The sequence below is a fragment of the Carassius carassius genome, chromosome 21 (assembly GCF_963082965.1).
Source record: "Carassius carassius chromosome 21, fCarCar2.1, whole genome shotgun sequence".
Taxonomy (NCBI): Eukaryota; Metazoa; Chordata; class Actinopteri; order Cypriniformes; family Cyprinidae; genus Carassius; species Carassius carassius.
The window spans coordinates 11,804,472-11,818,273 of NC_081775.1; the positions used below are offsets into that span (position 1 = coordinate 11,804,472).

Consider the following 13,802-nt stretch of genomic DNA (forward strand, 5'->3'; position numbering starts at 1 on the left):
CATCTCTGTTTGAAACCTGCGATTTAGGGTATTTAGGGAATTATTTTCGTCACAGATTCTAGACTACATCTTGGGAATATGACACAAGTCCTTTCAGGCAAGTCATGCCACTCGGCCGCCATCTTGGCAACGCCTCGGGGAAGCTATTTCAGAATAACAAGACCAGGCTCCTATCTAAATGATTGGGCAGAGAGTCAGAACTGCACTTTCACTGGTCACCGGGACATAAAAACTGCATGTATAGAGCAGTAAAATATGATAAAAGTCGCTGAAAAAGTTTGATGACTTTGCCCCAAAATAAGGTTTAAATCGCCTTTTCCCCCACAGGTTATACTTTTACTACGCATGCGCAAGGGTTCACGACACCAACTTCATTTACATCTCTATCCAGAATGCCAGTGTCTTTTACTTAGAATGGTAACATATTTGTGGTCGATAGAAAATGCTTTAACTGGTAGTGCGCTGCCTTCGCGTTGTTATCACCCTCTTCTATGTGGATTCCATCTGATCTTGCACACACCACAACTCGCTGTCGCCAAATCGTCTCCACTGTCGCAAAACCTCAACTGTGCGCATGCGTCAATGGAACCAGACGATAGGCTTAAATGTTTCCCGGCTTGACTTTTAAAAGCAGATGATTGGCTTTTCAGTGGGAGGGGTGGGACATGTGCATACAACAGCCATTTTTGCTGTTACGGGTTTTCCTTATATAATTTTATTGAGGATTAAGGAAGTGGCATGTCTCTTATAAATTGTCTCTGATATGACCCAAATAAGAATTTTCACCGGATATTGTCATCTTAACAAGAAAGTAACAAGTCTGCTATTTTTCCCCTTACCATACTGTGATGTCATGTGTCCTGGCGTGACAAAACAAAAACAATAAAACACATTATAAAGGAGTCAATTGTTGCATCCAGTGGGTACATTATTACTGACTATAATGACTTACACTGTCTTTTTACGCATTAAAACCATGTCTGCATATGTGATCGGAGAAACAACAAACAACTGCTACACTACACTGCTCAAAACTAGCGTTTGAATAATCAGTGGCAAATTCTTTAAATATGTAAATGTACTTACAGACTGTGAGTCAGAAGCACCAGACTGTCCTTGCAAAGTTGGAACTGCCACACTTTATAGAAACATACACCAACATTGTAGGCTACTCTCAAAGGAAACAGTCCTCATCCTCCATAAATTGCGTGGCACACATCTGAATATCTGAGTTGAACAGTTCTGGAACAGTGTTGTAAATACAACTTAACCACTGATTTCTAGTTATTTCCTCTTTTGGAAGGCCAAACAAAGTAGTTTCGCTTTCACAACGAAACACACAGCTACTCCACAACATGGAGCCGGCGGCATCAGCGAGAATTAAAGTGATGCCTTATTTCTTTGAATGAACATTTAGGCAGCGTTATGCAAATCTTCCCACATCATGATGTAGACATGTGGGGGCATGTTAGAATGAGCCATTTAGGTAGGAGTGGTTGACTCTAAACTTTTATAAAGAATCTCTCTCTGGATTTGAGATTTTAGTAAGGGTGTGACGAGATCTCGTGGCACAATTCGTCTCGCGAAAATGTGACGATATCCTTGCCCAGACCTTTCAAATATATTTGCATGACACTGGCCTTTTCACCAGTGGTGGTAAGATATTTTATATTCTCATCAGGCAAGTGGACGCATGATAAGCAGGAAAATTACGTAGTGTAGTCTTTATCCAGTCATAAAAACATAATTCACAGTTTAATGCAGAATGTCATGGAATTTGTCAAACTTTGAATTAATCAGGAGTAGGTCATTACACTTAAATAAAATCACGATATGTACATAATCTGCCACAAAGGTCTATTTAAAATATGAATCCTGCATATTCTGCTTGTCTCTGTTAATGAATGTTAATTAATTTTAATAGTAAATCCCCTTTATTTGCCAATAAATAAAGTTTTCTTAATTTTTAATAATTAAAAGACAAATGAAATGTTTTATCCCTTCATTTGATAACCACACAACCTTAAATACCCAACACAGAGTCAAAAAGAATAATAAAAATAATTCAACCTACTTTAAGAAAAAATGAAATTGATAAATGACATTGTTTATACATTCAAATAATTAGACATGCTAAAAGAAATGTAAAAAAAATAAAATAAAATGGATTTCATAGAGCCCTTACTATCCCTCAGCCTTGCTCTAAAAATCTTTTTTCGTCCTCGTGAACCCAGTCTCGTGGGATAAGTGTCTCGTCACACCCCTAGACCTTAGTCTTTGCACTTTACAGATCTTCTGTATGCACCAACAGCTTGTTACACTCCAAAGAGAAAGGAAAATTTTAATCGCATCATATGACCCCTTTAATTTGTGTTCCGAAGATGAACAAAGCATTTTACAGGTTTGGAACGACATTGGGGGTAAGTGATTAATGACAAAATTTTAATTTTTATGGTGGAAGTAACCCTTTAAGTCTAACGATTGCTTAGCTCATATCACATCAAATCATGCAAATTATTATTATTGCTATGCTTTGTTCTCAAAATGTCAATGTTAACAACATTAGCATTGTGTGACAGTGTATGTAGTGTGTATTACATGTACATTTCGGTTTCTGTACAGTCTAATTTCTAATCGTCATACTATTCGACACATGAAAACACTTGTAATTTGCAAAAATGCACCTAAAGGACCCTCAGACTGTGAGAAACAATATTCTCTGGTCTGATGATCCTTTATTCCAAGCATTGTGTTTGAAGGAAACCAGCTCTGCTTATCACTTGCAGAGTAATATGTGAAAAGTAAAGTGTGCTGGCAGCAGCCTCATGCTGTGGTGATAAGCACATGTGTTTTTCAGCGGTAGGGTCTGAGTGAGGGACTCGTCAGAGTAGAAGAAAAGCTCAATGCACCAAAATATTTAGACAGCCTTAATGAACACCCAGTCCAGGCCATTCAGAAGCTCAGACTGGGCAGAAAGTTAACCTTCCAGCAGGACAATGACCCTAAACACACAGCAAGAGTGGCTTATAGACAACTCTATGAATGTCATTGAGTGGCCCAGACCCAGCCTGGACTTGACCCAATCAAATATTTCTGGTGAAACCTGTATGCAATTTTTTTATTTTTAATATTGTGACATCTGTTTTATATTAATATGTGATTTAAAGCCCAAAAGGAGCTAAAAAATAAACAAACCTTGCAATGCTTGTGTAGCAGCAAACAGGACACCAGACTGGTAGACATGATGGTCATACTTGTAGTTGAAGCTAAAATGAAACACATGTTCCTGGGACAACATCTTTGTTGACCCTGGAACAACATTGTGATTAACCAATCAGATTTGAAGAACAAGTTTATAGATTTTGTGAAGTTTACACTTAAATTAACTGTTAGGTGCTTGTACATCAGTGTAATTCATCTATCATTTCCTCTGATTTTAAGGATCACTCATGGTTAAGGTTAGGTTTAGGTGTAGGGATATGGTCAAGACTAAATTTTTTGAGTAAAATGTTGTTCCAGGGTCAACAAAATATTTTGACCTAGGAACACATCTAACTCAGCAATATCAGGACGTGCCCTCACACACACACAAAGCTTAGCCTTATATATAAAGTAACGATTTTTCAAGGGGTCATATGATGTTATTTCAAGTTTTTCTTTCTCTTTGGAGAGTTAAAAGCTGTTTGTGAATAGACAAGATTCATAAAGTTGCAAAGACTAAAGTCTCAAACCCAAAGAGATATTCTTTATAAAATTTAAGACTTGTCCACGCCCTCCTAAAATGCCTCGTTCTAACAGGCCCCCACATAATTTTTTAATTTACAGAGGTACAGGTGCATCAAATTAGAATGTCGTGAAAGTTCATTTATTTCAGTAAAGTTTATTTGTGTTACTAAAATTCAAATTGTGAAACTTATATTGTATTAAATAAATGCACACATACTGTAGTAGTTTAAGTCTTTGGTTCTTTTAATTGTGATGATTTTGACTCACATTTAACAAAAACCCACCAATTCACTATCTCAACAAATTAGAATACTTCATAAAACCAATAAAAAAAACATATTTAGTGAATTGCTGGCCTTCTGAAAAGTATGTTAATTTACTGTACATGTACTCAATACTTAGTAGGGGCTCATTTTGCTTTAATTACTGCCTCAATTCAGCGTGGCATGGAGTGGATCAGTTTGTGGCACTGCTGAGGTGGTATGAAAGCCCAGGTTTCTTTGACAGTGGCCTTCAGCTCATCTGCATTTTTTGTTCTTTTGTTTCTTTGGTCTTTTGTTTTCCTCTTGACAATACCCCATAGATTCTGTATGGGGTTCAGGTCTGGTGAGTTTGCTGGCCAGTCAAGCAAACAAACACCATTGTCATTTAACCAACTTTTGGTGCTTTTGGCAGTGTGTGCCGATACCAAATCGTGCTGGAAAATGAAATCTAGCATCTTCAAAAAGCTGGTCAGCAGAAGGAAGCATGAAGTGCTCCAATTGTTTTTGGTAAACGGGTGCAGTGACTTTCAAAAAACACAGTGGACCAACACCAGCAGATGACATTGCACCCCAAATCATCACAGACTGTGTAAACTTAACACTGGACTTCAAGCAACTTGGGCTATGAGCTTCTCCACGCTTCCTCCAGACTCTAGGACCTTGGTTTCCAAATTAAATACAAAACTTGCTCTCATCTGAAAAGAGGACTTTGGACCACTGGGCAACAGTCCAGTTCTTCTTCTCCTTAGCCCAGGTAAGACGCCTCTGATGTTGTCTGTGATTCAGCAAATTCCTTAACACGTATGTTTGTGGTGGCTCTTGATGCCTTGACCCCAGCCTCAGTCCATTCCTTGTGAAGTTCACTCAAATTCTTGAATCAATTTTGCTTGACAATCGTAATAAAGGCTGCGGTTCTCTTGGTTGGTTGTGCATCTTTTTCTTCCACACTTTTTCCTTCCACTCAACCTTCTGTTAACATGCTTAGATACAGCACTCTGTGTGTTGATTAGCTAATTGGCATGTCACCATATTCTAATTTGTTGAGAATTGGTGGGTTTTTGTTAAATGTAAGCCAAAATCATCACAATTAAAAGTACTAAAGACTTAAACTACTTCTAGTAGGGTACTAATTGATTCAATACACAAGTTCTCACAACTTTTTTCATGTCATTCTGTACGTTCTGTACATGATGTCATACTTCTTTGTGTGTGAAGACGCTGTGAATAAATGTTCTGAAGTGAGGTAAACTTCAACATATTTCCCCTGCTCAGGGAGTAGGGAGCAATGAACACTATGTAGGGACTATGTCAATGGGAACACAGTTCATGCACGCAGCTCACTTCTAACGATCTGATTATCTTAATTAGGTGTGTTAAAAAAGAGAGACGTTCAAAATATACAGAGCTGGGGGAAGCGAGGACTGGAATTGAGAAACGCTAGTTTAGAGTAGAGCTTGTTGTTTGTCATTTCTCTAATCACAAATTCAGACATGGTTTTATGTTTACATGGCGCGATGCAACGCAATGCATAAAAACACAGTATAAGTCATTATAATCCGTAATTATGTCCCCACTGTATGCAACAAATGGCTCATTTGTAATGGGTTTTTATGTTTTTGTCTTGGCTTGCCAGTGCTCTGACAGGGACACACATCACAGTATGGTGAGGGCTGTAACATTCTGTCACACGCTTGAGGTATTCGTCCAATCACAAAGCACTGGATAGCTGGCCAATCAGAGCACACCTTGCATTTCTGACCAATGAGCTTTGTAAAAAACTATGTGTTTCAGAAAGGCGGGGCATAGAGGAGAAACAATAATGTACAGTATGTGGAAAATAATGTTCCCTTTCGAGGGAACTTCGAACTGCGTCCTCTAGGGGCCGCTTTGGGGAACACCTCATCGTGACCCGTGTCTGAAGCATACATTGAAAAAACACCAACTTGTTGGCCGGCGACAGGCGTGGAACAGAATGAGCTCGTGAGAATACAGGTGGATCTGTCTGAATGGTTTAAAGAGGGACTTTCCCTTTCGCACTCATAAAAAAAAAAGAAAAGAAAGAAGGGCAGCGGACGAGAGAGAGCCTCGGGAGGATGATGTTATATCTTTAACACTTTCCGATACTGAGGTTAGTGCTCTGCTGGGTTTTTTACCCAGGAAAAGCAGGAGATATTTGAGGATGGTGAAAAAGCTGAGGCTGAGCCTTGTCATTTCTCCTGCCCTGCGTATGTAGAGCTGTTGGAGGTTATTGAGCGAAAATTACCTTTTGACCATAACCCTAAAGCTCAGGTGAGCCTTTTATTTCTGCATGATCTCCATACAGAGATTAAAAAGAAATGAAAGATGCCGTTTTCTTCTCAAATCAATCGGTTTCGCCATGAAAGTAATCTGCTGACATTGAGGTGATGCGCGAAAGAGCAAAAATTGTTATAAATAATTTATAAATAATTTTTATCTGTGAAAATTTTTTTTGTCTGCAGGGGAAACATTCTCTCTTAATCTCCCTCCTTGCCATTTAGGCCCCTTCAGAAAATCATCTGGCAAGGCATGCGCAGTAGCAGGAGATCTGCTAAGAGACCTGGATAGAGGCAGGGGCCTTTTTCTGATCAGGTAGCTGAGCTGAGCTGAGCTGCGCCGCACCACTGATCTCTCTCCGTGCTACCAAGCAGGCCACCTCTGCCATGGGCAGGACTATGGCGGCCATGGTGGCAGTGGAGAGACATCTGTGGATGAACCTGGCAGACATCGGGAGGAAAGAAAATGCTTTCTTCTCGATGCTCAGGTTTAGACTTCTGAGCTTTTCTGTATTTCCGTTGAGACGGCGATTTGAGAAGTTCAGGTAGACGAAGGCGCACTCTGCTGCTTTCAGATCCTTCGTTCCACGAAGGTCCAGGTCTGAGCCCGAACAACATAGGGGTCCTGGCCTGTCCCGATCTGAGGATCAAAGACAGGCACAGAAGGCTAGTGTCGCAACTCGCGCTCCTCCCCCACCTGCGGGCAGGGGTTAGAGGAATCGTAGGTCAAGAGGAGGTAAGCAGAACCTAAGGGGTATGATCTAGACGAGGCAACGTTCTCGTCCAAATCAGAGTGATACCGAGGTATCTACTCGTTCCCTTTGGGGATTTTTAACCCTCTGGAGTCTAAGAGGTTATCAGGAAAAAATAGCCTCATAACGCGTATATGCGTTAATCGACTTCAGAGGCTTAACTTCTGCTTTTATCCTCCCCTTCCTAATTCCCCTGTAACCACCAGCTCTCCACCTGATTGAGGTTAGGTGGAAACCTCTCGCATAACAGTCTCCTATGCTGGACCTATAATGTTTTTATGGTTCTATGTTCATAGCAACCACCTGACTGATGGTCCAGACTAAAAGGAGGCGCTCCTTGAGCGAGGCTCCAGCGCAGGAGGGTGGGTGAGTAAATGTAACCCTCTCTGTATATACTTATGTGTATTTAATTGCTGGTGGTTACGTGTCTACTAATAAACTCTGTGAGTTTCCTTTTGCAGTGCTCAGTTACAGTGTTTACTAAACACTCGCCAGCACCAGCCATCCGGCTTCATGTTTCGGTATTAGGTGGCGGAGATCACAGGTTTCTGAGGGAGCCTCCTTGATCATCAGGCCTGGCACAGCACTGCAGGGAATTTCATGGATGTCCGGCCAGGTCACCCCGAGGGGTCTCCTGGCCGCTTAGGGGTGCTGTCGCATCTAGCGGGAAGTGGAGGTGGCAGTTACAGAAGTCTTCTTGTATATGCTGCCTCAGGTGATGCTCCCCTCGCCCGAGGTTTGTAAATTTGAGCTTGCCTCTCCCGTGAGATTCAGCACCTCTGCGATGCTTAGGAACCTTTTAGTACACATGCTAAGCTTTGTGTACTTTCTCAAAACCACATGGTGGTCAGTGTGCACGTGAACACTTTGCGCACTTTCTAAAAATCCACAAGTGGTAAGTTTGCACTCAAGACTCTGCAAACTTTCTGAAATCTTGTACGATAAGGGTTACGCGCTCCGCTTCGTTCCCTTTCTTGAGATGATTAGACCTTGGTTTCTTGGGCTCCATTCAGCCAGTGTGTATTTGTTTATACACCTCAAGCATCGCTTCCCTCACCATGAGGGGCTATTTGGGTGATTCTCGTGGTAACTTAGCAGCGCTCCGCTTTTTCCAAAAAAAAAAAAGGGTCGCCTATGAGCGCTCTACTCGGAGCTCGGAGTTCTCCTCTCATATGAGACTGAGTTCTCTGTTTTTTCCCCAGAGCGGTCCAGTATTGTTTCCATAGATCGAGTTGATGACTCTCAATCATACTGTTTTGAGATGCAACATTCCATCTATGAGCTGCTCTATCAGAGTGCCACTAGAGCCCCTCCTTAGAACAGTATTTGAAAATCCATGCTATGGTAAGTGTGCACATAAAGTCTTTGCACACTTTCTGAAATCCACACTGTGGTAAGTTCGCACGCTAGTATTCTGCGTTCTTTCTAAAATCCTATATGGTGAGGGCTTTGCGCGGTTGCTTCGTGCCCTTTCCTGAGTTGGTAAAAGCCCTGTTAGTCTTGGGGCCACTCCACCTATGTATCCTCGGATACCTATCTAAACAGGGTGTTGCTACTAGAGAACTGTCGAGACAGCTCTTTCAGCAAGCTTATGCGTAAGCTAGCGGTAGCCCCTGTGTGACAGGCAAGACTTGGTAGAAATACTAGGTTCTTAGCCGTATCCCTTTAAAGGAATATTTCCTGATTCCAAGCCTTCAGCTCTACCCTGGGCCGAGGCCCTAACAATTAAGTTGGGTATGTAGCTTAGGCCTTTTGGCCGTAAGGGGTACTGTCACAGACAGCCATCTAACGTCCCAGGGGCAACTCCCATGGAAATGGTAGAGTTGGTACTTAGTGCTTGCCATGATTCTGGCCTGCACTCCCCTCAGCATGGCGGCGTGGGTATACTGTTCCCCAAAGCGGCCCCTAGAGGACGTAGTTCGAAGTTCCCTCGAAAGGGAACTGTCTCAGGTTACGTATGTAACCATAGTTCCCTGAGTAGGGAACGAGACACTGCATCCTCTAGCTCCCTGCCATGCTTCGGACGCAAGCTTCAGATGAAGAAAATAGTGACGTGCTCTCCCGGTGCTTATTTATAGTCGCGCCGGTAGTGACGTCGGAGGCTGTCGCCGGCCAACAAGTTGGTGTTTTTGCAAGTTATGCTTCAGACACGGGTCACGATGAGGTGTTCCCCAAAGCGGCCCCTAGAGGACGCAGTGTCTCGTTCCCTACTTAGGGAACTATGTTTACATACGTAATCTGAGACATTTTTTTTTGAAGGAACATTAAACCACAAACACATTTCATTACACCAAATACACAAAATAATGTTCTTTTTAGCAACATCATATGACCCCTTTAAAGTGCAAGAGTTTGATCTTTGGGAGCTAGCGTGTGTCGAACTGACTCACAGTACATCAAATGAAGAGTCAATGCGATAGTCTGCTGTCTATCAGCAGGAGACAGTTCATGCATGACAGCAGGAGGAAGGAGCCAGGAAACATCCTTCTGGCTGAAGATAGAATCTATCCTCAATAAAAGAAAATTACATTTCATTTTATTACAATATATTTTGTCCTATATATATATATATATACACACATACATATATATATATATATATATATATATATATACACACACACACACACATATAGGGGTTTCATTCCCTGAAACAGCCCCACTGCTTTGATCTCAGCATTAAATTTACATTACAGTCCTCTGCAAACCTTCTGTGACCGTGTAACCTGACAGTTCATTGTTCTCGCTCCCTAACGTGTACAACAAAAGGCTTCACAACAATACATTATTACCAGCTGTCAAAATGCAAATGCCGAGCCCGCAGGGCTGAATCTTCATGATAAGACCTCCCACTGTGGATTTGCCACTCTAAAACATATAAACCCCCCTAGGCTCTCGGAAGAGTCTGAACAGCGGATGAGAAGCTCTTGGTAGATTTTCCTGGATATTCCAGCTTATTATGAGTCAGAGTTGGAATAACTGACTACTCCCGAGAGCCTGAGTTGCTTAAAATGAGTGCACTGCAGAAACGTTTTATGCATGTGGGTCTGGAAGTCTGATTCAGCAGACTGGAGTCTCAGTTAGACAGGAAGTTGAACAGGCTGAAGTGGACTGAAAGGCATCATCCATCATTCTCAAACAGCATCCTTCAGTAACTGTTTATTCTTCCGGTTGTTTTTCTTGTTTTTTAGTCTTTGCTTAATTTGGCATGTCAGAAAAAAACCCAAAGGTGAAGAAGAATTGGAGGTCCAAACCTCCAGGGACCTTTATGACTGACAAGAAAATCTGCAATCAAGGGTGCAGGAAGAATTAATGGTTTGAAGCGAAATGTGTGAACTCTTTCGTCTTTGATCAAATGGGACAAAGATGCTATGAGGGCAAATAAGAAGAGATGGATGGAGAGTGGAATGCTGCAGATAAGATACATGACCAGAGGGATTGAAGAGACCTGTCGTGCAGTATGGCGGTCAACAGCAGGTCCTGTAGGAGGCGCCCTCCATCCACACGACACTTTCCACTCTCGCACATTTCCTGAGAGAGAGAGAGAAAGAGAGAGTGTAAAACTTTTTAACAGTGCTCATACATAAGCTTAAAAAAACAGAGATGTTGCATTATGGAGGTGGTTCTCCGCTGGTTTTGATTCAAGACTTTTGGACTAAAATTGAAGATTTTGGACATCAAATGGCAGTAGATTTATTTACTAGTCAACTAATTTACACTTAAAAATTTCACATGAAATTGACTAATATTACCACAAAAAAGATAGATTGGTTTTCTCAACAAAGAATTAGATAGTTAAGTAACAGAATTTTGAATCTGTGGTTTAGGCCTTGCAGTGTTAGTAGCTGTCATTTACATTGTAATTCAGTATCAAACAAACTATTATAGAAAGCAGAATGTCTCACTTGGATGGATGGATAACTTTAGTATCTTTAATAAACCATCAATAAAGAGAAAAGCCATGATTCTACAGCATTAAATCAGTATAATATCTAGGGAACTGACTATGCCAGTAATAAGTTTTCTTTTACATATTGTTTGCATATTTATTCTATTGCTTGTAATTTTTTTCCTGATTCTTTATTTCATCACTTCCTGTTCACTTGTTTTAAACAGATACTTGAGAAAATGAAGAAATGTTTACTTGCATTACCATTCAGAAGTTCAGGGTCTGTAAATTTTTTTAGTGTTACTGAAATAAGTCTTTTATTCTCAGCAAGGCTCAATTTATTTGATCAAAATACAGTAATATTGTAAGCTATTAATACAATGAAAACATTTTTTTTCCTATCAGTATATTTTAAAATGTAATTTATTCCTGTAATGCAAAGCTGAATTGTCAGCATCATTACTACATTGTTTCATGTAGTTTATTAATAATTATATTGATTTTTGACTTTTTAAAGTAACAGCATATATATATATATATATATATATATATATATATATATATATATATATATATATATATATATATATAATTTTTTTTTTAAGAAATTCAAGGTATTGATATCAACTACTCAAACTTTGGTTTTGCAAAAACCCAAATATTACCAAACACTGGATCAATCTGGAAGTTGATGAATTATTCTACTCCTTTTAATGTTTATTAGCCAATTGGTTTCACTATACTTACTCTATGCATAACTACATTGCATGATGCATTGTATTATTTGCATTTATTATTCCCCTGCTATCTGTGACCCTATCAGAACAGTCCGGCTGCCCAACTGCTGAGAACTGCTGTGTTAAGGGTCTGCATTTGTATAGAACTATATATTTTTTTTGTGTGTGTGTATGGATGAGCGAGTGTGTGAGTCATACCTTCAGAGAGAAAGCCTGAGCAAAATAGATCCTAAAACTTCCTCTGTGATCACCCTTCAACAGGGAGATGGCAAACCGCAGAGCAGACATCAGGCCGGCCTCCAAACCACACAAACAAATGAAAAAACACTCACTTAAACGCTGCCACTCACACAAGCCGATCAAATGACTTGGATCTAATTCGAGAGATCTAATGGTGAAGAGCCATTAGAAGAGAAATTAGTGGCTGTAACCACTATAATAACTGGCGCCTATTTGAGATGGAGCACGCAATAATATAGATTTCCCTTTATCTCTCTCCGAGTCGACACATTCTAGTCTGTACATATTATTATACAAGCTGCATATTAAAAATCATCAAATCACAATGAAAAAACACACCATCTGATTTTAATGATCTGAATATTGCTGCTTATTACCAACTCAGGAATTATAAATACAAAACTACACAAGTGCAATTCCTATGTAAGGCTTCTGAGTGGTTTATTGCACACTGCTGTATGGTTGCTAGGGTGTTCTAGGCTGTTGCTATGGTGTTCCTTAATGACCTTCACATGGCTGGACACCCACACACTGTTCTTTACCCGACTCAAAAGCTTGCTTTGGGTGGCTGCCAGGTGTTGCCATGCTGTTGCTAGGGTGTTCTGGGTGGTTTCTATGGTTGGTGGATTCTAAGACAATGCTAGGTGGTTGCTAAGAAACTGGTCTTCGGTTGGTTGCTGTGGTGTTCTGTGAGGTTGCCAGGACAATGCTGGGTATTTGGTAGGACATTGCTAGGCGGTGGTCGCTAGGGTGATGGCTAAAGTGTTCTGTGAGAATGCTAGGATTTCTAGGATGTTACTAGGACACTGATAGGTGGTTGCTGTGGTGTTCTGTGTGGTTGTTAGGACAATGCTGGATGTTTGGGAGAGGACACTGTTAGGTGGACGCTAGATGGTTGCTGTGAGGTTGCTAGGATAATTTTGCTTTTTAGGATGTTGCTAAGTGGTTGCTAGAGTATTTTGGCTGTTTGCTAAAAAGTTCTGGGTGGTTGTTTGCAACGTGGTCACTAGGCTGTTCTGGGCAGTTGCTAGGATAATGTTGCTTTCTAGAACATTGCTAGGTGGTCGCTAGGGTATTCTGTGTGGTTGTTAGGATAATGTTGCTTTCTAGAACATTGCTAGGTGGTCACTAGGGTGTTATGTGTGGTTGCTAATGTGTTCTGGGTGATTGCTGGGGTGTTGTGTGTGGTTGCTAAAATAACGTTGTGTTGTTCGCTAGGATGTTGCTAGGTGGTCAATAGGGTGGATCACTTTTGGATGGGTGACAAGATAATGCTAGGTAGTCGTTACAGTGCTCTGGGTGGTTACTAGGATAATGCAAGGTTGTTGCTAACAGATTAATAGCCACATGCGCTAATGGTGATGGTCTGATAGAGGTTCATTATGGAATGGAGTGTGTTGTTAATACTAAGGTTGATACCTGTGGATGTGTAAAATAGCATGGCAGGCAATCGTAGGAAATGCCCACTGGCACGACGCTAACATCAGGCACTAGACCGTCACTGATGGCCTGATGTACACGTGCTAGCCACTGCCCGCTGTGACCTCCGGACGCACAGATGCCCACACTGACTGCGGCCCCCTCTTGTAACAGCTCGCCAATAAACTGTGGAGTGGAACAAAAGAGGAGAAATTATGGATAAAAAAGTTTGTTAGAGAACTGAGAGGCTGGACAATTTAAGATGAGGTAGAGATTAACTGCAATATCTGCAAAATCAGTCCAATAAAAATCTAACTGAAAGCCTGTATGTTCAAAGCAAGCATCTGTGTGTGAGAAGAGAGAAATAAAATGTACTATATTAAGACGAAGAAGTGGCAAGCTAAGACATCTATAGAATCAAATGAGATTTTCTCATGCTTGAACAAAGCATTATGACTAGTGTTGTCAAAAGACTCGGTACT

The 13,802-nt window shown here is 40.8% G+C and overlaps 1 pseudogene; it reads right to left on the reverse strand.

Annotated features, from left to right (window-relative positions):
• Positions 1 to 13,802, reverse strand: part of LOC132098255 (glycerol-3-phosphate acyltransferase 2, mitochondrial-like) — a 117,921-nt pseudogene that overhangs the window by 13,818 nt on the left and 90,301 nt on the right.